Raw genomic sequence first — 27,325 nt, 5'->3', positions numbered from 1 at the left:
TCATAGTCTTCTTGTCTTTTTAGTTTGATTTCCTATATCTCCTTTTCTAGCTTTAAGCGCATCAGCTCTTGAGTGTCATCTGTGATATCACTGGACTCTTCTGAAGTTTCTGTAATGGATGTATTAGAGAGGTGGTCTAGACCCCATTCATACTCATTTGAGTAAATTTATGAATCATCTACTTGTTGCCTACTAGTGTATGTGATTGGAACTTTCAGTGGTGCAAACAATTTTCTGATTCTTTCTACTTTGTCTCTCATATCTTCTGGAACTTCAACTCCTTGTATTGTTGTAGCTGACACCATCAGAACTTGAGTACTGATGGTTTCTTCTCTCTTGATTGCCAGTTCCTCTTTTTCTTTTCCACACTCTACTTGAGTTTATTGAGTGTTGACTTCTTGTGATGTTGAAAGCGATATCCTTTTCTTCCATTTATACTTAGAAGCATATTTTTGGTCTGATGTCTTTTTTGGATTGTATCCTAGTCCAACCTTATCATTTGTAGATTTTGTTTGCAGCTGAATCGGTTCAATAATACCCTCTTGATGTTTTCCTAGAGGACCCATACCCAAATATTGCATGCATTGGATCATTTTGTAGCCAGGACCATATTGGGTTGGGGAAATCTCACAATGTCGTACTTCCTCATTTTGACTATCTTCCTTGAAAAGCCACTTAAGAACAACATCCTCTTCTATTTCATCTACCAGGGAAGTAGAAGACTATACAAAAAGACCATCATATGTGATATTCAGAGTTAAAGTTTGTGTTCTCATAGCCTCTGATGGTTTGCTCAACTGTTTCGGTGATGGAGGGAGAGAGACTAATGAAAAAACTGGTTCTATCTTGTAGCCATCCATGCCAGTATTTGTAATCTTCAATTAATTTTCTAAGTCATTCATCAGAGCTTTTGGAATTTGATTTGTAGAGGCTACTCTATTATGAGGCACGAAGATATCAACACCTTTTGTCAATGCATTACAAGGGAGATTTGTATCTACAGGGATACTGACTTCAACTCAATTATAAGGAAATTTTAAGCATTGATGGTATGTAGATGGAACTGCCTTCATTTCATGAACACGACCTGCCCAGTAAGATATTGTATGACAGAGGAAGATCAAGTACCTGGAAAATGACATCTCTTTCTACAGGTCCCACCCTGATTGGTAATAATACCAAACCTTTAGAGGTCCTTTCTTCTTCATCATAGACTTTAATTGTTATTTTCTTGGCTGGATCAATGACATTTTCAAAAAATCCTAGTTGTGTAGGTAGATTGCAAGTACAAATATTCAACCCTATGCCTCCATCTATCAAAACATGTTTAACTCGGTGTTTATAGATCATAGCTTTAAATGTGCAATGGCTAGTTATGTGGGTGATTTAGTGAGTTGTCATCTTCTTCAAAGAAGGTCAGATAGTGAGGTGAAGTCAGATGACCCACCATAGACTGAAATTGATCAATATATAAATCTTTTGGAGCATTAGTTGTGAGCAACACTTTGTCCATGATCTCTTTATGAGTAGAAGAGATTTTGAGCAATTCAAAGATGGAGATTTGAGCATTCGTTCTTTTCAGTTGTTCGACAATGCTGTATCTAGAGGATGATGATGAAGTTAGCTATTTAAATTTATCAAATGTTGTATCTTTTTGTGTGTTTGATGAGGTTGGTAGGTTTTATGTTCTTTGAGCCAGAGTTGAAGAACTAGTTCCTTGGAGAGTGAATTTATTTTGAGAATGGGTCATAGCATTTGCATGTTGTGATTCATGTTGTTTGTCTTTGATTATAGTCACAATGCAATATTTAGGTTGGGAAGACTCAATCATGTTGATCATATTGTCATTGCTGGTATAAGTGTAATTTACTTTGGCACCTCCTTTGTCTTTGAGGAATCACCTTGTTCATAAATAGGTAAAGGGTCCTTAAAAACTTTGTAATCAACATTTGTTGGGTGATTCCCAACAACAATTTTACCAGCATCTATGAGATCTTGAATCTCATGCTTGAGCTTCATGCAATTGTTTGTGTTATGACCTTTATTTTGATGGTATTCATAATATTCATTTTCTCTCCACCATTTTGGTTTGACTTCGGGATCATATGGCCTAGAATTGTCTGGTAAGGTTATTAGATCATTTTCCAATAATGTCTTGAAAGCAGAGTTGTATGATTCCTAGAGAGGAGTGAAGTAATGTTTAGGTTTTGAAAGACAAGGTTTCTCTTTGAACCAGTCTTTTACTTTCTTCGGAGGATTTTCTGCTGTGGTTTCAACTACTTTGAGTGCTTGCATGCCACTAGCCAAGTTAAATATCATGGATTTTGTTTTTGCTTTAACAATGTCTACCACTCCATCATTAACAATGTTTTTGTTGCTGTCTTTGCCATATTTCCAATACTTGTTCTTTTCTTTGGAATTAGATCTCGGTTGTGTTTCTTTCCAAAGTGAGATATCTCCCTTCTTTATAAGCACATCTTCCATCCTGAGGGTATTATCTACCATTTTTTTGAATGATGGGTGCACCTGCATTTGGATATCGTATTTCGATTCAGGGATTAAGTTATTGAAAAAAATGTCCATTTTCTCAGAATCTGGAATTGGCCGTGAATATCTAGAGAACATATTTCTCCATCGTTGAAGAAAAGTGAGAAAGGGCTCTCCTATTTTTTGTTTAGTATTGCAAAGCTCGATCATAGTAACGGGGTGTCAAATGTTATAGGAGTATTGTTGTAGGAATGATTGGATTAATTCTTGAAAAGTTTTTATTCCCATAGGTAGGCTTGAGAACCATTCCATAGCTTGCCCTCCTAAACTTCTTGGGAAAAGGCGCATGAGATACATTTGGTCGTGCATGAAATCCATACTTAAAGAACAAAATTATCTAATATGGTCTTGGGGATCTGAGTTACCATCATATTTGTCAAATTTTGGGATCTCCACTCGCGAAGGAAATGGAGGCATGTAAATGTTTTTGTTAAATGGAAATGGGCATATTGTGTCCAGAGAATATTGTTTTTGTGATTTATCCTTGTTTTTCAGTTCTGTGATCTCGGTTATTAACACTTGTAATTGTTTGTTTATCATTGCTAATTGTGTCTCTTCCTCTTTAGTGACGAGGGTCTCCACGTCATAACTAGTAGGAAGTTTAGCACCTTGTTTTGCTAGTTCTAGAAAATAGTCTTCTTTTTCTCTAGCCATGATAACCTTCATCATTTTTTGGAAATCTTTATCCTTTTGACATTTATGTATATCGATTTCTAGAGGTTCAGAGGCTTCAGATTCACTTGATGAGGAATCACTGTCGGTATCATGGATACTGATATTGTCATAATTTTTATGTTTAGCAGCTTGTATTTCTTGTTTTGTTCAAGATATAGTGGGAGACAATGGCTGATCATAAACTGGCATATCTGATGTTAAAGGTTTATCAGTGAGAGCATCCTTTATGTAAAATGAATTTTTTTTATATGAAAAGGATTGTCCTTTGCCCTCGGTAGCCTTGTTACAAGAACTTTTGGTTTGAATAGGCATTTTTATTGATTTATGTGACCTAAAGTTGTTTGTGATGCATAAGTCAAGATTAAATTTGGAGCTAGTTGTTCGTTTAACATACCGATTGAGAGAAGCAACTAAGATTTAGTTTGGTTTTAGGAAAGATCTATCCTATGTAAGACATGATCTAAGTTACCTAGTTTGATTTAAGAGAAGTGACTAAGACTCAGTCTGGTTTCAAGAATGATCTATCCTATGTAAGACGTTATCTAAGTAACTTAAATTTGATAAGTAGTTGATTGAACTAGCTAAAAGATGATCGATAAAATCATGCAACACAAATGGCAGAGGTACACTATTTTGATCTTTTTATGCTCATGATGATGATAACCAGTTTTATGCCCACTATAGACTATTTTAGGCAAGTTTGACTGTTCTGGAATGAAAAAATCAGAGATTCGTACGACAGGTTTTACAGGACCAGATGACAGTTTAATAGCTTCAGGACAATGACAATATTTCGTATGAGTTGCTGCCTAGTACTGTACGATGGATGGGTAAGTCTAAATTGACAAATTGATCAATGCAATGATTTATCGTACGACACAAAATACAGGCTCAAACGACAGTTCCCTAAACAGGATGATAGATAATCAAGTATCATACAATACAAAATGTAGGCTCAAATGACAGACTGTTAGGATTGATGGAATCTCATACAAAAATATGTATGTAGTAGGATGATAAATCAAAAGATTCGCACAACAGTTTACAAGATGAAGGCTAAATTCTGAGTTTTTAATGACTGAGTATGACCAAGTTTAAGGCAGATTGAGTTTTCACTCACTGATAATGATCAGTTTAGAGGTGGACTAAGTTTTTGACAGCTAAGGTATACTAGTTTGTGACACAGACAAAGTTTTTGTCATTGAGTTGTTTCATGTTTTCTCCAGTTTTGGTATTCTAGTTTTAATTTTAGGGATGAAAACACAGTAAACACGCAATATGTATAATGACTTTAATCACAACATGCAAACCCTATGGAAATTAGTGAGAGAAGAAAACCTTTGCTTGCTAACTTTGGTAAACACCCAATAGCTAATCAGAATACGGTCGTTGAGTCTCACGCAATGGATTCTCAATGCCGTATTAGCCAACTCCAAATGCTAATGGGGGCACGATATGGGAAGTGTCTTGGGAGAGTTACTATCTCTCTTGTACAAAGATTATCCCCCCTTTCGAAGGTGAACTGGGTAGCTTCTAATTTTAATTGGAACTAGTAAGGGATCCATTCAGCACATTGGGGTATAAACTCAATTAAGAGGTCTCCCATCCTTGAAAACCAAGGTTTAATATACCTGAAGGTACAAAGGAGAGCTATTCCTGAGCACTGCCGTTGACTTGATTTTCATCAAATCACATTTGTTTTATAGTGGGTTGGAGTACTTGACATTTAGTCATTCCCACTCAGGTCATTTCCCTCTCACCGTCTGTAATGGTTATAGAGTTATTAGCTCCTCCGGAGGGCAGGCCCGCTAAAGATGTATAAATCTCAAACTTAAAGAAAATGCCTCAAGAGTTTGGATTTTTTATTGTCTATAAAGACGAGCATACTCTCCTACCTCTCAAAATTTTTGGAAAACACAAAATACAGATTTGTTCTTTAACCAGATAGCAATTTAGGTGCCTAAAAATGAATTTAAAGAATACACAATGTTTGGTCGATTCTCCTCAGGCAACCTACAAAGATAACAGATCAGTAGTCACATTGTCTTTGTACGACAAGCATATTCTTTGACAGGCATTCTACAAAAACTGATTAGGCTATAAAAATTTCTTAGATAGATAGATAACAAGCTAGGGTCAACATCAGTATAATCAAAATTGAATACAGAGCCTGAAGAACGAAATCTGCTTTTTTTACCAAAAAATATAGATCCATATGACAATTTTCACCTAGTCGTACGATAATCCATACCAGATCGTACGATATGTGCAGTTTGTCATTCTGGCATGTGAGAGATGTTGTACAATATTTTGCTGCAACTGTACGGCAAAAAAAATCTGAAAAGTCAAAAATCCGAAAAAAATAAAAAATAAAAAGTTCGTCTTGGAGGCCGAAAAAAAGTAGTCTTCTGCCCCACAGTGGGCACCAAAAATGTGTGTGTGAAAAAGTGAAATAATTATCTGTAAGCTGCAAGACACAACACTTCAATTAAGTCATTACATGTATGGTGAGATAGATATAAGCATGAATAATAAAACCATAACAAATTGACTAATTGCCTTTTAAAAGATGCGAGTATAGACCTGCTCTTAGATTTGTATAAGCAATACCAGTGACTAGACTACACCAAGATGAAGGATTTAATCTATATGAGCATGATATTAAGCTAAATGGATGCAAGATGGATGAAAGATTCAAGCAATCATGAAATATGCAATATGGATTTAAGGAATATTGAGTAAACTAAATATGGAGTAAACTAAATATGCAAAAAGCTAAACTAAGATGTAATAATCTCAAAAAGCAAGCACAATATCTTTAATGACTCTAGAGAAAAAAGTGTATAATAATAAATCTCCAAGGTGTTTTGAATGAGAGATGAAGGCTGAATTTATAGAGAATCATTAGAGAGATCAAGAAAAAGCACAATTTAGGATTAATTGAAATAATTGAGAAATCAGATTCAGTTAACCTTGAGATAGATTCCAATTATAGTTTAATTGAAATACATTCAGATTATAAGTTCGAGTTTGCATTAGAGATAAGAATTAATTAATTCCATGCACTTATGATAAAAATAGGTGATTCTATGCAATTTATTTGATTTATTGAAGAAAAGAGTCTTTTCAATGCAACTAAACTTCTTTTTATCAAAAGCTTTGAGTTCTAATTTTAGAGAATGATTAAATTCCTTTTAATTGCTTTTCTCATTTCAGGTTTGATTTTTCTCTCAATTCAATTCTTTTATTTTATTTTCAATTTAACTCTTGCTTTGTGTTTAATTCCTCTTTTGTAATAAATTAATTCCTTTCTTGCATGATTAAATGACAAATTTATTAATTAATTAAATATGCTAGGATATTTAATAAATTAAATAGGATAATTGATCAAAATGATATTCTTGGAATGATTCAATTAATTAAATGAATATTTAATTAATATTGAGTTATTGATTTGCCATGTGACATTTGATGATTAAAGAATTAATAATGTGCTCAAGATTGATTTAATTTCCTTTGGTTAGGACCTTGGTGATGTTGTCGAGATTAGGGGTCCATGGTTTAGGTGACCAATTTTAGGGTATTACAATAGCAACAAGATTGCATTTTAAAAATTTACCAAAAAGATGTCATGGCCCCCAAAAGTGGAGGTTTCTGATGCAGGAGCATCCTCGGTCAATGAGAAATCTTGCATCAACCAAAATATTTCCTTTCGGTTTTGTTATTGCTTAGTTCCTTGTGCAATTTTTTGTGTTCTTACCAGTATGTACCGATAGTTGTTTTTTCTTCATGGCAAATCTTGTTGGCAATTTCTTGGCGGTTTCATGTGGTTGATTCTAGATTTCTAGTTAACTTGGGTCCTTCTCCGGCATGTTATCACTTCTAGTTGGCTGTTCTGGGTTCCCGAGACAGTCCTTGTGCTTACCGGTTGGTTTTCCTTCATTATTGACATGATTCTTGGCATGTGGATCCATCTCGAGTCTTTTTCAATGTTCCTTGGTGTATGGCTGACCTTCTTGCTGATCCACATCACTTGGTTGTTATTTTCCAAAAAGATTTCTTAAATTTGAGGGCCAACCTAATTACACGTTTCATTTTCCTGCATTGGTGAATGCAATCTTTTAAGACTGACCTAGATATGTTCCGGTGGGTATAAATATGATGTTATGTAATCATTTGTAAGGGCAGAGGAAGTAGAACTTAGAAAAAGGATTGAGATTCAGACGTTGTTATCTAATTGATCTTTGTCATCCTGGTTGGGCTATTTCTGGCTTGTAGCCTGCATGTAACTGATAAACTATCAAATTTTCTTTGATGATAATCCGATGATCACCAGATGATTTTTGGAAGTTCCATGACTTGAATATGATCTGTTTATATTAATTTGTTATGTTTTCTTGGTGCTTTCATTGTGTTACTCTTGCTTCATAAGCTAGTTGACTCTTTTGAGGGTTTTCACTAGTTATGACTGCACCAATTGGTATCAGAGCTGGTTATGGACTAGCCAATGGAAGGATCATCTGAGGAATTTCTTGAGGTGGATAGATCGCTAATTGGAGGGAGGCTGCATGAGTGTTCAGTAGATCATTGAGGGGAGGCAATTGAAATCAGTAGTTAGATCACTGAGTTGAGGTAGTTTGTCGGAGTGGAAGGAGAGATGTTGTCGAGGAGAACAATCCCCCAGAGGGTAGAATAGATGATGGAAGACTTCAAGAATGAAGTGAGAAATGAAATCCAAAATGATTTGGCTAGTTTGCGAAGAAATCCTGACTCTGAGGATGAGTATGAAGAAGTCGGTGAAGAGCTTGAGGAAGCTAAAGGACAAGAACAGGAGAGAGAGGAAAGATTCCTAAGAGCAGTGGTGCAAGCAAGTAAAGTGCATATAGTTGAGGTTTCTAACTTTTTTGGAATGTTGGACTCGAAGGATTTGATCGATTGGATCAAAGAGTTGGAGGACTACTTTTAGTTTCAAGATGTCAAGGACCCGTAGAGATTCCAGTTGGCACATATGAAGTTGAAAGAGCATGTTGCCTTATGGTGGAAAGAGTTGCATAAAGACAAAGTGGAGAATGGTGAATTGAAGATCACTCAATGGAGACAGATGGTTGTAAGGTTGAAGGTGAAGTTCATACTGGGAGACTATGAAATGGAGTTGTTCAAGAAGTTGCAGAATCTGAAATAGAGAAACATGACTGTGAAGGAATATACTGAGGAATTATACAAGGTGGTAATCAGATCTAGACATAGAGAGATGGACAGAGAAAAGGTGGTGAGGGACATCAATGGGCTTGATTTTAATAGTCAAGATGACATGAGTATATTGAAGGTTTCAATAGTTGAAGAAGCTTACTAGCATGCTTTGAAGGCTGAGGAGAAGGTGAGAAGAAGACAACCAAATAAGGGAAAGGAGAAATTCAAAATGAATGATAGTATAAAGAAACTGATTGAAGAAGAGGATACAAAACCTAAGTGGGGTAAAGAACTGAAACAAAAGACACCAAGGAAGGGTAGTAGCAGTACTGGTAGAGAATTTCTTGGCAAATATTTCAAGTGTGGAGAAACCCGACATAGATCCTATGAATGTAAGAAGTTGTATGGCAAGTGAAGAAATGGATGGTATCAGATCTGATTATGCACCAGAGCAAGGAGAATCCCTTATCTTCAGAAGAAAGGATACCGGATCTACTCAGAGGAGTCTTTTCCAGACTGTATGCAAATCGGGTGGTAAGTGTTGCAAGGTCATTGTAGATAGTGGAAGTACTGATAATTTAGTATCTGAGGAGATGGTTGAGAAGCTTGGGTTGAAGAGGCTTGATCATCCTTGTCCTTATGAGGTAAGTTGGTTACAAGATGATCAAAAGGTAGAGATAAAGGAGCAATGTTGGGTGAGTTTCAATATTGGGCCTTTCAGAGATGATGTTTTACGTGATATTGTGTCAATGCATGTTTGTCATGTCTTGTTGGGAAAACCTTGGGAATACGATAGAGGAACTATTTATGACTATAGAAGAAACCTAGTTACTATTGAAAAGGATGGGCAGAAGTTCACATTAACTTCTTTGAAAGAGAAAGGGGAGGTGAAGAATCTTAATCTTGAGAAAAGTTGTAGGAAACTGGTAGCAGAGGTTATATCAGAAGGTTTGATAGAACTAATTGCAGAGGTTATACCAGAGGTTTTGAAGAAAGATCTGATAGAACCAGTTGGAGAGATTATACTAGAAGGTTACATGAGTTGGCAGAAGGATCTAACAGATGAGTCTGATGGATAGATGGAACCGGATGAAAGAGAGCTCATGGTGACAAACCAGATGAAGTCTTGTGACAGAAGAAATATTGAGTTGCAGAAGAAAGAAGGTAGTACATAGGGAGAATGTGCAGATCTGAAGCAAAGAAATAAAACCAAAGGGGGTCAAAGGTTAGAGAAGTCGGTTGAAGCACCGGGAGAGATAAAGCAGAGATTGGTGGATGAAGAGGATGTTTGGATAAAAAATGAGCATAGCATCTTCATCCCGAATTCTTTTAGATGTTCATGAGTTGCCTCTCATGGAACGTCTTTTTATACTTGGGTTATCTAATGCAGGAGCATCCCTGGTCGATGAGCAATCTTGCATTAACCAAAATATTTCCTTTCAGTTTTGTTATTGCTTAGTTCCTTGTGCAGTTTTTTGTGTTCTTACTAGTATGTACCAATAGTTGCTTATTCTTCATGGAAAATCTTGTTGGATTTTTCCTGGCGGTTTCATGTGGTTGATTCCATATTTCTAGTTCATCTGGGTTCTTATTGGGTATGCTATCGCTTCCAGTTGGTTGTTTCTGGGTTCCCAAGATAATCCTTGTGCTTACCAGTTGGTATTCCTTTATTATCAGCACGATCCTTGGCATGTGGATCCATCTTGGGTCTTTTCTGATGTTCCTTAGCATGTGGCCAACTTTCTTGCTCATCCACGTCACTTGGTTGTTATTTTCCAAAAAAATTTCTGAAATCTTAGGGCCGACCTAATTACACATTTCATTTTCTTGCATTGGTGAATGAAATCTTGTAAGACAGACCCAGATATGTTCTTGTGGGTATAAATATGATTTTATGTAATCATTGGTAAGGGTAGAGGAATTATAACTTAGAATAAGGTTTAAGACTCGCATGTTGTGATCTGATTAATCTTTGGAGTCCCGGTTGGGTTGTTTCTGGCTTGTAGCCCGCATGTAACCGATTAACTACTTGATGTTCTTTGATGATAATCTGATGATCACTAGATAATTCCTAGAAGTTCTATGACTTGAATATGACCTGTTTATATGATTTTGTTATGTTTTCTTGGTGCTTTCGTTGTGTTACTCTTGCTGCATAAGTCGGTTGACTCTTTTGAAGGTTTTCACCGGTTATGGCTACATCAGTTTCCTATTGAAGATCATGAAAGGATATTAGAGATATTAAAATATAAAGAGGATCCATATTTTATGTACCATGAGCTCACTTAACTTATTTGTACAAGTGAACTCATATTTTTTTGGCCATGATGCATGTATATATATGCATATATGTATGTACATTCGAGTTAATTTTTTTGGTTCATCATACATATATACATATGTACACATGGACATTTAAGTTATTTTTTTGGATCATCATACATATGTACGTATGTATATTCGAGCTATTTTTTGGATCGCTATACATACATTTGGATAGCTATACATATAATGAATCGCTATCTCCAATTGTTAGTAGAATTTGGATTATTTCTCTAGGGTATTTAGGTGGGCATTACATTTGGTATTAGAGCCCATGTTGCAAACACTGGGATCTCTGGTTAAGGTTATTGCTCTTGGTCTTGCGTGGTGTACTATAATGTTCTCTTGACTTGAGTTTTTCTTTGAGATTTGTAATGAAAAATGATATTGGAACTTTGGAGATCTTAAATATATATGCCTCACGTCTCTCTCTAATTCTTTCTAGAAATCATAATTGTGTGTGATATGTGTATTCATTTCTTATGCATGCCTCTTAGATGAGCATAATGTGAATACGACTCTATGCGGTCTTGCTTGCTTGTAAATTGCTAGTTCTTATCAGAATATTAAAGGTTGTTTTTCCCTATATAAATGATTATGCTATAGAATGGAAGAAAAATGTGTGTGTTCTCTTATCTAACGTTATGATTATAGGACTAGCTTGTTACATTGATTTTGTTATGAATAGTAAGGTGGGTTGTTTGTGCTATGCATATAAGAATGATTTAGTGTAGACCATGATGTGAAATTAAAAAAAATTGGATAGGATGCACCTGTATAAGAAAATAGTAGTTTAATGATGCCCTTCTCTTCCATTTATACTTTTATGTAAAAGGTAAGGAAGTTAATTAGTGAAGTATGGATACCAATGGGACTACCAACTATTTATATATGTGTGTGATTCTGTATTTAAGAAAGATTGTTTAAATAAATCATATCTATCAATAAGCACTTGAGATTTCTAGCTGCATTTGTAATATTAGGAGACCTTATGGGAAGTTGAATTTGCATATCTCAGAAAATGATGAGAATAGTTGCATAGTACGATAAGTGTGACATGTCTAGGAATTTCAAATTATTCATGCATGATTCTTGTGTGCATACATTGGTTGATTGGCAGTGTTCTTCCTTCCTCTTCCCTTCATTTGGGTAAAAGAATCATAGTGCTTAGGAGTCTACTGATAATGGGTAGAAGCATTGGTTACTCATTGCTGAAATGTGGTATTGCATATATTAAAGGAAAAGTTTGGATAAAATGAAACTATTTGTAAATTGAGACTCGTGCATTGTATCCATGTTTTTTTTAAGGAGGAGTTGATTTGATAGAATATCTTTTGCATAAATAATGTAGGAAGTTCTTACAATAAGAGACAATGTTATAATATGTGTGTAGAACGAAGTATAAGCTTGGTGCATTGCATGTATAGAAAATTTGAAATCATACCATTATGTCTTTATTTGGTTTGGCAAGATAAAAGTCTTAGTCTTGAGTAGGAGTTGTGTGGTTGATGAAATGTTCAACTTGATCAAATGTATGTATTAAGACATGATGCTATCTCCTCATCTTATTCAAAGAAAGTGTTTGCTCCATGAATTCTAGCACATGAATTGATAGTGTATTGTATGAAGTTTTATTGCGTTTTTAGATGATTGTGCTTCTTGATTGCTACAAATGCTTAAATGTGAATTATTATAATTAAGTAATTGTAGTAGATGAGATTGAATAAGGTAATATATGTATGCAAATGAATTTGTGTGTGACATTAAAGGAAAGTTAAGTGGTGGCAAGTAAGGATAGGATATCAAGTTTTATGCTTAATATAGACAATTGACTGGCTAATGGCATGTAGGGAAAAGACCATAGATAGTTGAAGTAGAAATATGATATTCAATTTTTCTTTTGAGATTTATTTGTTATGAGTGATCGATTTGAGTAAATACATGAATGACCAAATGTTTAATGACATCATGTAGAACATTCTAATTATCTGCTTCTAGAAATGGTATACGTATGTTAAAATATATCATCAAGTGATTAATTGAAGTTATAACATTTGTTCATATTATAACTCAGTAAATGTGATCATTTTTTATAGATAGTATATCTTGAACATTAATCATGTATGAGTGCATTTCTTGTGTGTGTATGAGACACTTTGTTTCCTCCTTGCATATGTGATTTTTCATGAAGCATATTTGTCTAGATTATCATAAAGGATGGTATTGCATTAAAAAATAAATTAAAAAAATGATAAAGGAATATGAATATGTAAATAAATTTATGATTTTAGATGTCTAGCACACACTCTCTAACAGATTTAGGGTGTTGTACCCTTGAATGTTGTGTAGCAGTTACTCCATTTTGGTGTGACTAATGTTGGTCACCTTGTGATGTATATTTGGATGAGTTGGTCATTTTGTCTTGAGTTATTTTGTAATTTTGTGAAGTATCGTGGGAGTTTACTTGTTTTTGGTATCTTGGCTTTAGGACTGGCCATTAATTTTTCTTTCATTTGTTTTGTTCTTGTAGTGGCACTTATCACACTATATTTCTCGATTGATTTTGCTGGAAAATTTAATTTCTTTTCATGATTTTATGTTGGATTAATGATCTTTCCCTTTTACTTTCTTTTTTTTGTTGTCCAAAGTGGTCATTCTGAATTTTTTAGTATTGTGGGCCCTCATTCTGTGTCAATGTTGTTTCTATCATGTTCACTTGGAACCTCTAATAGTGTGTGCAAGGGAGGACACCGTGCAAAGAAGTGCACTAGCTTTAATTCACAATTAGGTAATTCTAGTATTAGTTAAATAAATGAAAACATGTCAATGGGATGAAATATATTGGTGAATTGTTAAATTTTATAAAATTTAGATAGAGGTGCACTCAAATTAAGGAATTTGTAATATATGAAGTAGATAAAAGCAAGGAAACTATTGATTTCATATCTTCAATGAATGCTTATCTATAAATAAATATCATGTATAATTAATGGATTAGAGTGCCTTTAAATTTTTTTGATTGGATGATAGATGTGTAAATAACTGGATCAGAGTAGCATAGCAAAAGTGTGGTAGGGATTGAGGAGTCGAATGCTGTAAATCTTGCTTTCCCTTGAAATTATAAAATATGAAATTTTAGTAATTGTAATTACGAGATTCTCTTCATATTATTTGGTCTTGAAGGAAGTTTATTCAAACTTTCCTCATATAGGTGTATGACAGTGGCTTCTTAAGGATGCACCCATGTCTAGAAAATTGTATAAAATGTATATCTGTTCTATTAATTGCATTCAACTAGATGTTAAAGAAGCGTTACCATGCTTGGATAGTGTGAGTTGTGATTTTTTCTTATAATTGCCAACTCAGATACAAGAATTATAGTTTTAGTCTTTCAAATATGGTTAAATAAAGTTATCTTGATGATATTTCAATGATTTGTCATGCTTATTGTAACCAGTAAGAGTTTTGTGACTTGTTTTATCACTCGTGTAACACATTTGCTTGGATAATTGAAGTGTAGAAAGGAAAATTTTATAGTCATTATATTACTTTCAGCTAGGAATTGTTTGGATTAATAAGTTCTATGTATGTTTTCAACTTAACCCTAGGTGACTTTTAGGAGTAAGTTGAGCCCAAGGGGAGGAGGATGTAGTGCCCCTCCTAGAATTTCATTTGATTTACACATTGATAGAATTATTTTGACATATGGTTGATGCTTAGATGGTTATTTATGACTCTATGGCCATGATAGATGGTACCAATGACACTAGTTACTCTATGTGGACTTATGTTATTTGATATGAATCATGATGTTTGGTGATTTATATGATTTCTGGATTCATATGTGTTTGTTATTCATATGTGGAATATATGACTTATGGTGTTACAAAGGTACTAACCCTATTTCATGATTATGGTTTATACAATTCTTTGATGTTATATTGTGTGACTATCTTCGTGAAAGGGACTATGCATTATTACTCATTGTGAGCATGATATGGTGTTGCGATTCTCTTTTCACTTGCCTATTTGTTATGATGGATTTATGTTGTATATGTATTGCATTGTGGTTGTAGGATTGCAGGTACCAGACATCAACTCCACCTGGCTTCACAGGTCTGAGCATGTCCTATCCCAATGGCAAGTTGTTGGAGATGGCATAGGTTTCTTTCACATACTCTAGGCTTATATGTTCACCTTGTCAGTTTGTGCCATGACGCAAGTCAATGGTAGAGTTTTGCGTTGATGTTTCCCTTATCAAGTTGCTTGAGTGTGTGAGCATATGATTTCTATTTTATTTAATGAATAATGTTATTAATTAGGGTTTGGATTAATTTATCCTATAATATGATTATTGGTTATTTATTTGATTATTTTATTTTGAGAATGGTATTTAATCAATTGAGATTAATTTAATTGATTTTATTATTGATTTAATCATTATGTATTTGTGAGCTATTGGTTATCTATTTATTTATATAATCAATTACTATTGAGATTGATTTATCTTGATATATTATTTAATGATTTATTTATTATTTATTTAATGGTTTAATTATTATTAATATATTGTTGAATGGATTATTTATTTATTATTGCTTTATTTTATTTAATTGATAATTTATTAATTGAGTTTTGATTTATTGGTTTTATCAATTTATTTATTTATTTATTTAATAAAGGGGTAAAAAATTTATTAATAATTAGAATCCAGCATTACAAAAGAAAACCAGAACCCCAAATCTCCATAAGAGACCAACAATCCCAACCAAAGATCAACCAGCTTCATAACTATCCATATCCTCAGCAAATATCTTATGCAAGTCCTGATAGTAATTTGGGGGGAGATGCTCCCAACCCTCAACTTTCCATTCATCACCATTTCCCGAGGTCCACTTAGCCAAGCAATTGGATGCCCTATTCCATTCTCAAGGAATGTGGATGAAGGACACCTTCTCCATCATAGCACTAATTTGCAAAATCTGGTGAACAATCCCTGCCAACTGCCAATCAATCCCACCCACCTTTTGCTCATTGAACAAGTTAACAATAATCCGTGAATTAGATTTGCAGATAACGTTACGCCATCCCAACTCAAAAGCACGCTCCAGGGCATAGAAAATTGCTAATCCCTCCATAAAATTATTAGATTGCTGCCCTTTATGAGTTGAAAAGAAGAAAACCACAACCCCCAAACAATCCCTACCAACTCCTCCAATCCCAACAGGGCTTGGATTACCCCGAGAGGAGCCATTAATGTTAATCTTGATGAAATCATCCTGAGGGGGCAACCAACTGGCCTCCCTTTGGACCTTCTTCTTAGCACATCTACCTCTCCTAAAACAAGGTGAGACATGAGACATCTCCTGCAAACCCAGCCTACTCACAATATTAGCCTCTCCTCTATCCAAAGGAAAACTCACCTCACATTTAGCTTTCACCGTCTCCTGGATCATGCTAATGATTCTATTCCACACTTGTTGAACTAACAATCTGACATCCCTAAAGATCCTCCTATTCCTCTCTAACCAAATCTGCCATAGTATAAAATGTTAGGACTCGAGAGGCAACTGAGAGGGGGGGGGGGGCGAATCAGTTGTCTATTAATTTCAACCCAAATATAACTTAATCAAACTTGATGCATAATACTGGTAAACTAAACTTAATGTCAGTTAATATATTAGCAATTAGTATTAATACCGGTGAAGTTTAATGCATAAAATAGAAGGAGAAACAACATCCACAATACATAACTCATAGATTTGTACGTGGAAACCCTATAAGGGGAAAAACCACAGTGGGAAACCTTACCCACAATCAGATGATACTGTTGCAAATAGTATGTGTATACAAATGGGGTCTGCACTGTTGGCAAATGTACACTCCAATGAGAAATTGTAGGTGATTGAAGGTATTTTCATTAATGGCAACCTTACAATCATATGAAACCGACAGACACCGGCACTAGCAGACTCTACACTGGCATATAGCTCACCGGCACCGAAAAGAAAGATTACCGACACCATGGCCGATAGAAATTTTGTTTAATTATATTTTGTATTTAATTGTAAAATATTTTTGTAAGCCGACATGGCGGATTGTAATAAGACTCATATAAGTATGAGATCTTGTAGATCATTTAGAGAAGTGAATATGGAAGGATTATTGCAGACCTAATGTGCGAATTATAAGGCAGATTTTGGATAAGGGTTTTTGATTATTGTAGAGCTTAAACTAGTACTGAACCTGCATAGCAGATGCTGATCTGAAGTAGTACATGATATTGGATTTGTATAATCCATTTTTGTAAGTTAGTGTGACTTATTTTGTAACTAAGCAGTGAGCTCTAGGAACTTGGAATTCCTACATGTGTAGGCCCCTATTGTATCAGTAATATTCTCTTATTGGCCAGTGAGCGAATATTGTGGGTCACAAATCCCACTGAGGTTTTTCCCACATCGAGTTTCCTCATTAAAACATTGTGTTATGGTGTGTCTTTCATGTTGTTCTTGTTGTTCTCATTTACTGCATTATTTTTGGTTTACCGATACACACTTTTGAAATGCTTTTCATGTTATAATTCAAGAAAATTCATATATCGGTCAAATACTGATTCACACCCCCTCTTAGTATCTTTGGGAATCCTAACAATTGGTATCAGAGCTTGGTCCTCTAAATTCAAAAGCCTAACAACTTGAGGAAGATCCTAACACCAATAGAGATGGAAAACTTGAGAAAGCAATTGGAAACAACTCTTTCAGACTTTGATGCAGAAAAGGTGAAGAATATCAAACTTGAAGATGATCTAAAGGCTGCACAAGATATCATTCGAGGACTTCAAGAAAATATCACTATTGCCAGGAATAAGAGAAGATAACTTTGTGAAAAGATGTAGAATGATGATGATGAAAAAGAAACTCTTAATGACTTGGTGAACAAAATGAGACAAGAAAATAGTACAATGAAGAATGAGATGCAAGATATGACTATGAGATTTTGCAAAGAGACTGAAAATCAGAAGAAGAATGAAGATAACTTGACTAGAAGAATCAATGATGCTGCAAATGAAAATCTAAGACTCAGTCATGAGAATGATATGCTAAAGATAGATCTAATTCACTTAGAACATGACAAAACTGAACTCATGAGACAGAAAGATTTCTTGGAAAATGAGTTGGCTACTGCAAATCAACACAAGGAGAAATTCAAGAAAAGTTTAGAGGAACTTGATGACATGCTAAAGAATCAGAAACCTAATGGTGATACAAATGTCCTTGGCTTTGAAGCTGGTGAAAGCTCTGATACTGCAAACAATCGTGATCACAACAAACTGGTAAGACAACCTAATGCTTACAAATTTAATGGGAAATGATTTAACTGTAAAAAGTATGGTTATAGAGAAAATTAGTGTAGATCTAGAAATTATCAGAACACTAATGCACCCATCGGTCAATATTCTAAATGCAACAAAGTTGGTCACAATTCAGAAAATTGCAGAATGAATGTAAGATGTTATGTTTGTGGAAGATTTGGACACTTATCTAATCAATGCAAAACACACACCGGCATAGGATATGGGAAAGCTATTTAGAAAAACAATGTGACTTGTTATGCTTGTAGCAAAATTAGACATATTGCAAAATTTTATAGAAGTAAGACATCACTAGGAAATAACAAAGGACCCAGTTTGAAAGGTAAAGAAAAGGTTGAAGAGGTAAAGCAATAATTATCAAAGCAATGGATCAGAAAGTTAGATCAGAATGTTGATGGGAATACTCCTCCACCAGCAGAACAGAGTATCACTCCACCGGTAGGAGACTCTTCATCTAACTGAAGGAAAATCCTTTGGGGGTTTGGAAACTAATTGAAAAACATGCTAATATACCCTCGGTTGATGGTGAGAAGTTAAATTACTTCTTTACCAGTAGATGAGTTAAGTTTGACTTAACCAATAGGCATTAAATATGATAGTTGAAGATAATAACATTATAAAGTAAGTGTTTTTGCTCTTTTTTCCATTCACCGAGCATTCAAATCTTCGAGAGCGCAAAAATTTCCGAGCAAAAGAATCCTTAGCAAAAAGTGAAGCAGTTCATCCAAGCACTCATTCTAAAGGTAGATTGAGGTATTTATAACTATGGCTTCTTCATCTACACCTGAATTTATTGCAAACCTTATTGTGATTGAGGTTATCAAGAGTCCTAGACCTGTATTCAAACTTATCCCCAAAATTGCGATGAAGGATGATACCCTGGGAGCATTTTTGAAAATACCTAAGGGAGTAGTTTATGTAGAGGATCCTAGAATGTATATACATTGTCATATTGAGGAATTAGGAGATGATGAAATAAAGAACATGTATAGGACTGTAATTTGTGATGAAAATGGTAATATCAAACCGGAACACAAGGTAGTGGAAACCCTAGGTTTTGTGGATATTCTTAGCATTCCTAATTTTCCTGAAGATGTGATAAGAATAGTCCTAAGCAGAGTCCATGGCGAATTCTTTTGGTTGGATTCCATCCATAAGATCACTAAAGAAGTAGTTAGGGCAGTAACAGGCTTACCTGCCATCGGTAGCAGACCTGACAGAACTAAGAAAGTTTCAAATGACACTGTGACAACCTTAACCGGTGCAACATTTGAAAAAAGATCCCTAAGAGTCAATGATGTGAAGGACATCAATGTCATATTTGTCAGTATGATTCTTGGCTATAAGGCTACATATGCAAATAGGTTAAACTCAGTATCCAGCCTATGTATTAAAAGTACATATGACATGGTGAATGACGATAAAAGAGTTGATGTATGTGAATGGCTTAAAGATGAATTGATAGACAACCTAAAGAAAATCAAAGGTGATAAGAAGGGAACTTTTAGATTTGGAAATCTGCTTGTATGTTTAATGCTATACATTACCAAGGAAGTACCTAGTATTGGTAAGAAAGACTTTGGTTTTGATATACCGGTAGGAAAGCAACTGTTGGACATATTGAACAACATGGGAGATGACAGAGAGAAACATATAAATGAACATTTTCAAGCATTGAAGGCCTGAATGAAGACAAGAATAAGGCTATCTCAAGAAATTGTTAACAAATATCAAAAGGAGATATGCTTTGTAATTAAGAAAGATTTAATCTGGATGGAGGCAGTTGTCCCTAGAACTCTTTGGGTAACCGAGATGGGATATGAGACCAATGATAACATAATTGAGACCTATGCAAAAGCCCTCCTTGAAGCACCAAAAGAACCATATGAGAAAGTTTTTGGCAATGTAGAAACAATTGAGAGTGGCATCCAATCTCATAAAAGATTCAAGAAAACTGAACAAATATTGAGGAAAGGCACAAGACAAGCTAAAGCAATTAAAGAAGATGTACTTAACAAAACTAGTATCAAGGAAAGTGAGTTGGAAGGACTTCAATCGAAAGCTCATCTTTCACTGGTTGCAACTTCTTCTGAAAGTGATATACCGAATGAGTTCAAAAGGGTAGTAAGGAAAAGAAAAACCTCACCGACACCCTAACCTACACCCAGAAGAACAAGACAAAAGCAATAGGTAGTTAGGTCTCCAGCTAAGAAGTTAACTCCAAAGAAAAAGAAGGTAAAATAGGCTATTGCTCCACTGGAAAAACTTCTAAATGAAATAACTGAGGATGGAAAATTGAAAAATATTAGCAAGCTGTATAACACACTTTCTAATGATGATAAAGAGAGCATAGAGAATAGTGTAATTTTACACTTAGACATTTATAAGAAATTTTGGATGGAAATTGTTGATGATATACCCAATGATTTATACAAAAGACTAGAAGATAGAAGGGTAGCTATTGTTGAGTTAGATAAAAAGATAAAGATAGAAAAATTACTTGTAGTTCACCCAGTAAACTCCACTAAAGAGATAGATGAATTAATCAATGAGGCCAATCAGACAGTATTTTCAACCGATCACCGACATGTAGCACTAATGGCAGGTAGAGTGAATGAAATCACTGAAGAAACTACAGATCAATGGGATATATTCTTTGTTGAAAAGGAGAAACAAGAAGAACTTAAAGGACCCAAGACTATCAGAGTCTACCAAAAGGACAAGGATAAAGGGAAAGGTAAGGTAGGTGGACCTCCGAGCCTAAAGATAACTGATAACTTGCCCCCACCTCTTTCTAATACTCCACTAGTAGAAACTGTTGACACACAACCAACAACATAGAGTATGGTGACTCCTCATGAGGATACAAATCCTGAGTCTGAAATTTTGTACACTATGAACATAGACACCCAAGAGGTAAATATTGTGGTAGATAAGGAATCAACTGAGAAGGCAGATGTGGCAACAGAGCCACCAACAGAAAATGTTGGAATTGATAATATTGGAATTTGAACAACAACAAACTGAAGAATCAAATGATCCCCCGGACACTGGAAAGGCACAGACCACAGATGTGCATACTGTTGCATCTACTGAGTCACCAACAACTGCAGAAAATGAAAAACCAACTGAGTCACCGATAGTAGACAATACAGAGGTTAACAAAGAGAAACCGATAGTGGATACCACTAATAAAGCATCAGAAACACTGGTAGATAACACTGAGAAACAATCATAAAAACCGGCAGATGAGAGCACAGTGAAACAGACAGAGACAAAAACAAAGAAATAGTTAGAGTCACAGGTTCAAATAGAGATAGTGCCACCTTCATCTAAAAAGCCCAAACCTTTGGTAGTGGAAATGCAAACTCAAACAGATCCTCCTAAGAAAGAGGAAAGCAAAGCTATCACTACAACTAGTGGACTACAGATTGTGAGGACAATTGGACAGTCATTCGGCACATCAATGACTGAATGCTGACCAACAAATGTGACAGAGGTACTCTTGGACTCAATAAAGAAAATAACAAAGTGTATTGCACAAGCTTACAAGGCTATAAATGACACATTACCAATTTTGAAAATGATAGCTCCAAAGTGTAACATAGATAATAAAGATTCTTTGAGCCAATTAGACACATTGTCTAAATATATAACCGACAATATAATTACACTGGACCAGATAAATGAAGACACATTCAAAGAGAAAATGAATAAGGGGAAAGAAAAATTCTTTAAGGAAATAGTGAAGAAGAATAAGGAACAAATAGACACCATATATCCTGCACTAGGAGAAACAATTTTCGATTTCAAGAAACTATACAGAGATACCTGCAAAATTGATATTTTGACAGAGAACATAGATTCAGAGATTAGCAGAACACAAAAGGAAATCAACAATATTGCTAACAATTTAATAGGAACATCAGATTCATTTTTGGAAATTGAAAAGAACATTGCAGTCCTTGAGGAGAAAATTGAGAAGTTAGAAAAAGATAAAGAAAAGATAAAGCGTAAGGCAAAGGATTTAAAATGCAAACTAGGCCCTAAACTAGATTACCTCATTTCTTTGAGAAAATAAATTTCCGAGGCTCTGGTTCTAGGTCTTAAGACACTAGAAGAGAAAATGCACATACTCACCAGTACAATTGATAGAACAAAACTGGCACTAAAGGATAGTGAGAGGTTCAGCGATAGTCAAAATTTTGCATTGGTGGACATCTATTAGATTGTTACCCACCGGTTAAAAGGATCTAGGCACGAACCACACTCCACTGACAGTGAATGACAACCTTTGTCATTGATGCCAAAGGGGGAGTAGTGGGGATGAGAAAAATGATCAGAAGAAAGACATCATCAGCTCAGGGGGAGCACACATTTTGATAACATAGTTTTGGCAAGACAATTTTGGCAAATTCTTTTTGGACACTTTTTGGATTTTTCTCATGAGTGTTTCCATCAATGCCAAAGGGGGAGATTGTTGGCAAATGTACACTCCAATGAGAAATTATAGGTGATTGAAGGTATTTTCATTGATGGCAACCATACAATCATATGATACCAACAGGCACTGGCACTGACAGACTCTACACCGACATACAGTTCACCGACACCGAAAAGAAAGATTACCAACACCATGGCCGACAAGAATTTTGTTTAATTATATTTTGTATTTAAATGTAAAATCTTTTTGTAAGCCGACATGGTGGATTGTAATAAGACTCATATAAGTATGAGATCTTGTAGATCATTTAGAGAAGTTAATATGGAAGGATTATTGCATACCTAATGTGTGAATTGTAAGGCAGATTTTGGATAAGGGTTTATGATTATTGCAGAGCTTAAACCAGTACTAAACCTGGCATAGCAGATGCTGATATGAAGTAGTACATGATATTGGATTTGTATAATCCATTTTTGTAATTTAGTGTGACTTCTTTTGTAATTGAGATGTGAGCTCTAGGCACATGGCCTTCCTGCATGTGCAGACCCCTATTGTATCAGTAATATTCTCTTATTGGCCAGTAAGCGAATATTGTGGGTCACAAATCCCATCGAGGTTTTTCCCACACCAGGTTTCCTCGTTAAAATATTGTGTTATGGTGTGTCTTTCATTTTGTGCTTGTTGTTCTCATTTACTGCATTATTTTTGGTTTATTGGTACATAGTTTTGAAATGATTTTCATGTTATAATTCAAGAAATTACATATACCGGTTAGATACTGATTCACCCCCCCCCCCTCTCAGTATCTTTGGGAATCCTAACATGCAAATATAGAAATGCCAGCTGCCTAGAGCTCACTGCTCAATCACAAAATAGGAGTCACACTGACTACAATTGGATGGTTAAATCCAATGATAATGTACTACTCAAAGTAGCATCTTCAATGCTGGCTTCAGTACCAGTTAAGCTCTGATAATCACCTTCAAACCTTCCTTGACCCTTCTCTATGGTCTACTCATATGATCTTCAATATTTGCACATACCATGTGACAATACCATAACCTTACATACAATACCACTCTTCTCTTTATCTCACAAATGAGATCTTACATAAATACCAAAACCTAAGACCAAATGTGTAGGTCAGCTCACTAAGAATATTACAATAAAATCAATTACAAATAAGTCAAGATGCGATCCATCATGTTGGCTCAATATATTTACAACAATATCCAATTAATAAATCATCTCCATAATGTGTCATGTTGATCTGGAATAGATAATACATACCGGTCCATAACCTAGACCAATTTGCCAGTAACGACAAATATGTCAACCCGATTAGACCATTTACCAAAATACCAAAACTAAGTATCCAAACCCTGTCTTTGACATAACCAAGTGATCTATAGATGATAACACATCATCCTTATTGCTGGTGAACAATATAACCTGTCGGTGAACAATATACCAGTGACTGTGCATAAGTCACTGAACATGCCGGTGAACACAATGTGTCAGTTCAGCATAAGCAAATATATCCAGAAGGATAAGTGTTGACATAAATGATAAAACTAATGCAACACATCTATAATACCAACAATCTCCCCCTTTGGCATTGATGACAACACAAGATGGAAAAACATCTAAGTGCCAAAAACCAAAAACCAACAATCTCTAGAAATCAAAAACCAAAATCTCTCCCCCAATGAATAATCTCTCGCCAAAGGATAATGTTTCCTAAATACAAAGTTTTTCCATAGATATCTCTCCCCCTTTGACATCAAATGCCAAAGTAATAGAAATACCAAAACATACAGTCAACTCATAAAACCAATTATAATAACCAATTGTTATAACCAACTACTCAGCTAAGAAGTAGCTCTCCTCCATCAAAGCCAGAAAAAGGTTTCTCTATTTATTCTACTAGTTTGATGCCAATCATCAACTATCTAAGTCTCTACCAGTGAGGGCATTACCCAAGATGTTGTTTGAGATATTCAAAAGTTTCCTTAGGCAAAGGTTTAGTAAAGATATCTGCAATCTGCTCTTTAGTATTCACATAAACCAATCTTACTTCTTTCGCTTCAACATTCTCTTTCAGAAAATTATATTTGATAGAAACATGTTTAGTCTTAGAGTGAAATACTGGATTCTTTGATATATCAATTGCTACTAAATTATCATAATAAATTATTATAGGTTCTCTGCATTTTACCTTTATGTTCTTCAACATTTGCTTAATCCACAATACCTCAGTACAATTAGTTGCTGCTGCAACATATTCTAATTCTGCTGTTGATAGTGATGTAGAACTTTGTTTCTTGCTCAACCATGAAATCAATCTTCTACCAAGAAAAATTCTCTCCAGTGGTGCTCTTTCTATCATCTACATCTCTTGCCCAATTTGCATCGGTGTATGCACATAATTCAAAATTTTCATCTTTAGGATACCATAAACCAAGATTTGTTGTGCCTTGTAGATACCGAAAAATCCTATTTACTGTTGATTCCTAATTTTCATTAGGATTACTCTGAAATATTGAAACAATACATACTGCATTCATTATATCAGGTCTTGTTTGTGTCAAATACAGTAAACCTCCAATCATAGATTTATATCTTGTTGGATTAACAGGAGCTAAATCATCCTTCAATGTCAATTTTTCAGTTGTAGTCATAGGAGTACTTACCGGTTTGGAATTTTCCACACCAAATTTCTTCAATAGTTCCTTCAAGTATTTTGTTTGACATATGAATATACCTTTATCAGTCTATGAAATCTAGAATCCTAAAAAGAATTTTATCTCTCCATTCGTAGACATTTCAAATTCTTCCTGCATCTTATTAGCAAAGTCTTTACATAATCCATCTTCTCCACCAAAAATGATATCATCAACAAAAACTTCAATAACCAAGATGTCATCAGTAGTCACTTTGAAATATAAGTTGCTATCAGCATTACCTTTAGTGTAACAAAGCTTCAAGAGATATTTGTCTAATCTAGCATACCAAGCTCTAAGAGCTTGCTTCAATCCATACAAAGCTTTCCTTAATTTTTAAACCATATCTTCATTATTTGTCAATGAAAATCCATTAGGCTATTCAATGTAAACTTCCTCTTCAAGATCACCATTCAAAAATGCACATTTTACATCCATCTGATATACTTTATAGTTCTTGTGAGCTGCAAATGCAAGAAATAATCTAACTGCCTCAATTCTAGCTACCGGTGCAAAGGTTTCATTATAATCAATTCCCTCTTTCCATGAATATCCTTTACACACTAATTTTGATTTGTTTCTGATTACCTTACCATCTTCATTAAGTTTATTTCTGAATACCCATTTAGTTCCAATTACATTTTTGTCTTTAGGCTGGGGAACTAATGTCCATGTATTATTCTTTTCAATTTGTTCTAATTCATCTTCCATTGCTTTAAAATCCAATGTTTATCTTCACATGACTCAATAACAGATGTCGGTTCAATTTGAGAAATTAAACATACCTCTTCATTTGCTAGTCTTCCTCTTTTCATAACACCTTGATACTTATTCCCAATTATCTGACTTTTAGAGTGATTCAGTCTTACATACCTGGGTATGTTCAATTGCTATTGTTCTTCAGTCACTGTGGGATTCTCTGATGATGTCAGTGTGACTGGATCCACATTCTGTATCGGTACACTCTATATAGGCTCATTTATGATCATCTCAACTACCAATTCAGAATCTATAGACCTTGAATTTCTTCTAAAGTGTTCATCTATCTTCACATTAGCACTCTCAATGATTTTCTGCAATCTTTTATTAAAACATCTATATGATTTGCTCTTGGATGAATAACCAAGAAATATTCCTTCATCACTTCTAGGATTAAATTTACCAACATCCTCATCTCTCCTAATATAACATTTTCTTCCAAATATTATGAAGTATTTAAGAGTAGGATTATTACCAAACCATAGTTCATAAGGGATCTTACCGGTTTCACCTTTGATGTGAACTCTGTTAAAAGTGTAAACCATTGTATTCACTACTTCTCTCCAATAAACATGAGGTAGATTTGCTTCTAATATCATGCTTCTAGCTGCATCCAAAATAGTTCTATTCTTCCTTTCTCCAATTCCATTTTGTTGAGATGTCTGGGGTGCTGATAGTTGTCTTCTGATTCCATTCACTTCACAAAATGTATTAAACTCCTTAGATGTAAATTCTCCTCCTTGATCCGGTCTTAAACATTTGATTTTCTTACCAATTTCATTCTCTACCATTTCCTTGAACAGTTTGAATTTTCCAAAAGCTTCTGATTTCTCCTTGAGAAAAGTAACCCAACACATTCTAGAATAATCATCAATAATTAGCATAAAGTATCTATCTCCATGTAGACTTCTTTTTCTTGCCGGACCACACAAGGCAATATGAATTAAATCGAGAACATTATTGGATTTCTCAAACTTACTCTTAAAAGTTTTTCTAACTTGCTTTCCCATTTGACATTTCTTACATACCAGATTATGAGGTTTTGCAATCTTAGGTAAATTCCTTATTGCCTTAGTTGAGCTAATCTTTACAATGCAATCAAAATTCACATGAAAAAGTCTCCTATACCATAACCAACTTTTATCAATATGTGCAATCAAGCATGTCTTTTCACTGTTATTCAAATGAAAGATATTACCTTTAGTCTGATTATTGGTTGCAATCTCCAATCCAATTCTATTCATGATTTTGCATTTACCATTCTTGAATTGTAACTGAAAACCCTTTTCAACT

This window comes from Cryptomeria japonica, chromosome 9, assembly GCF_030272615.1.
Source record: "Cryptomeria japonica chromosome 9, Sugi_1.0, whole genome shotgun sequence".
NCBI lineage: Eukaryota > Viridiplantae > Streptophyta > Pinopsida > Cupressales > Cupressaceae > Cryptomeria > Cryptomeria japonica.
The sequence above is the reverse complement of the archived record's forward strand: the minus strand, read 5'-3'. Positions refer to the sequence as shown.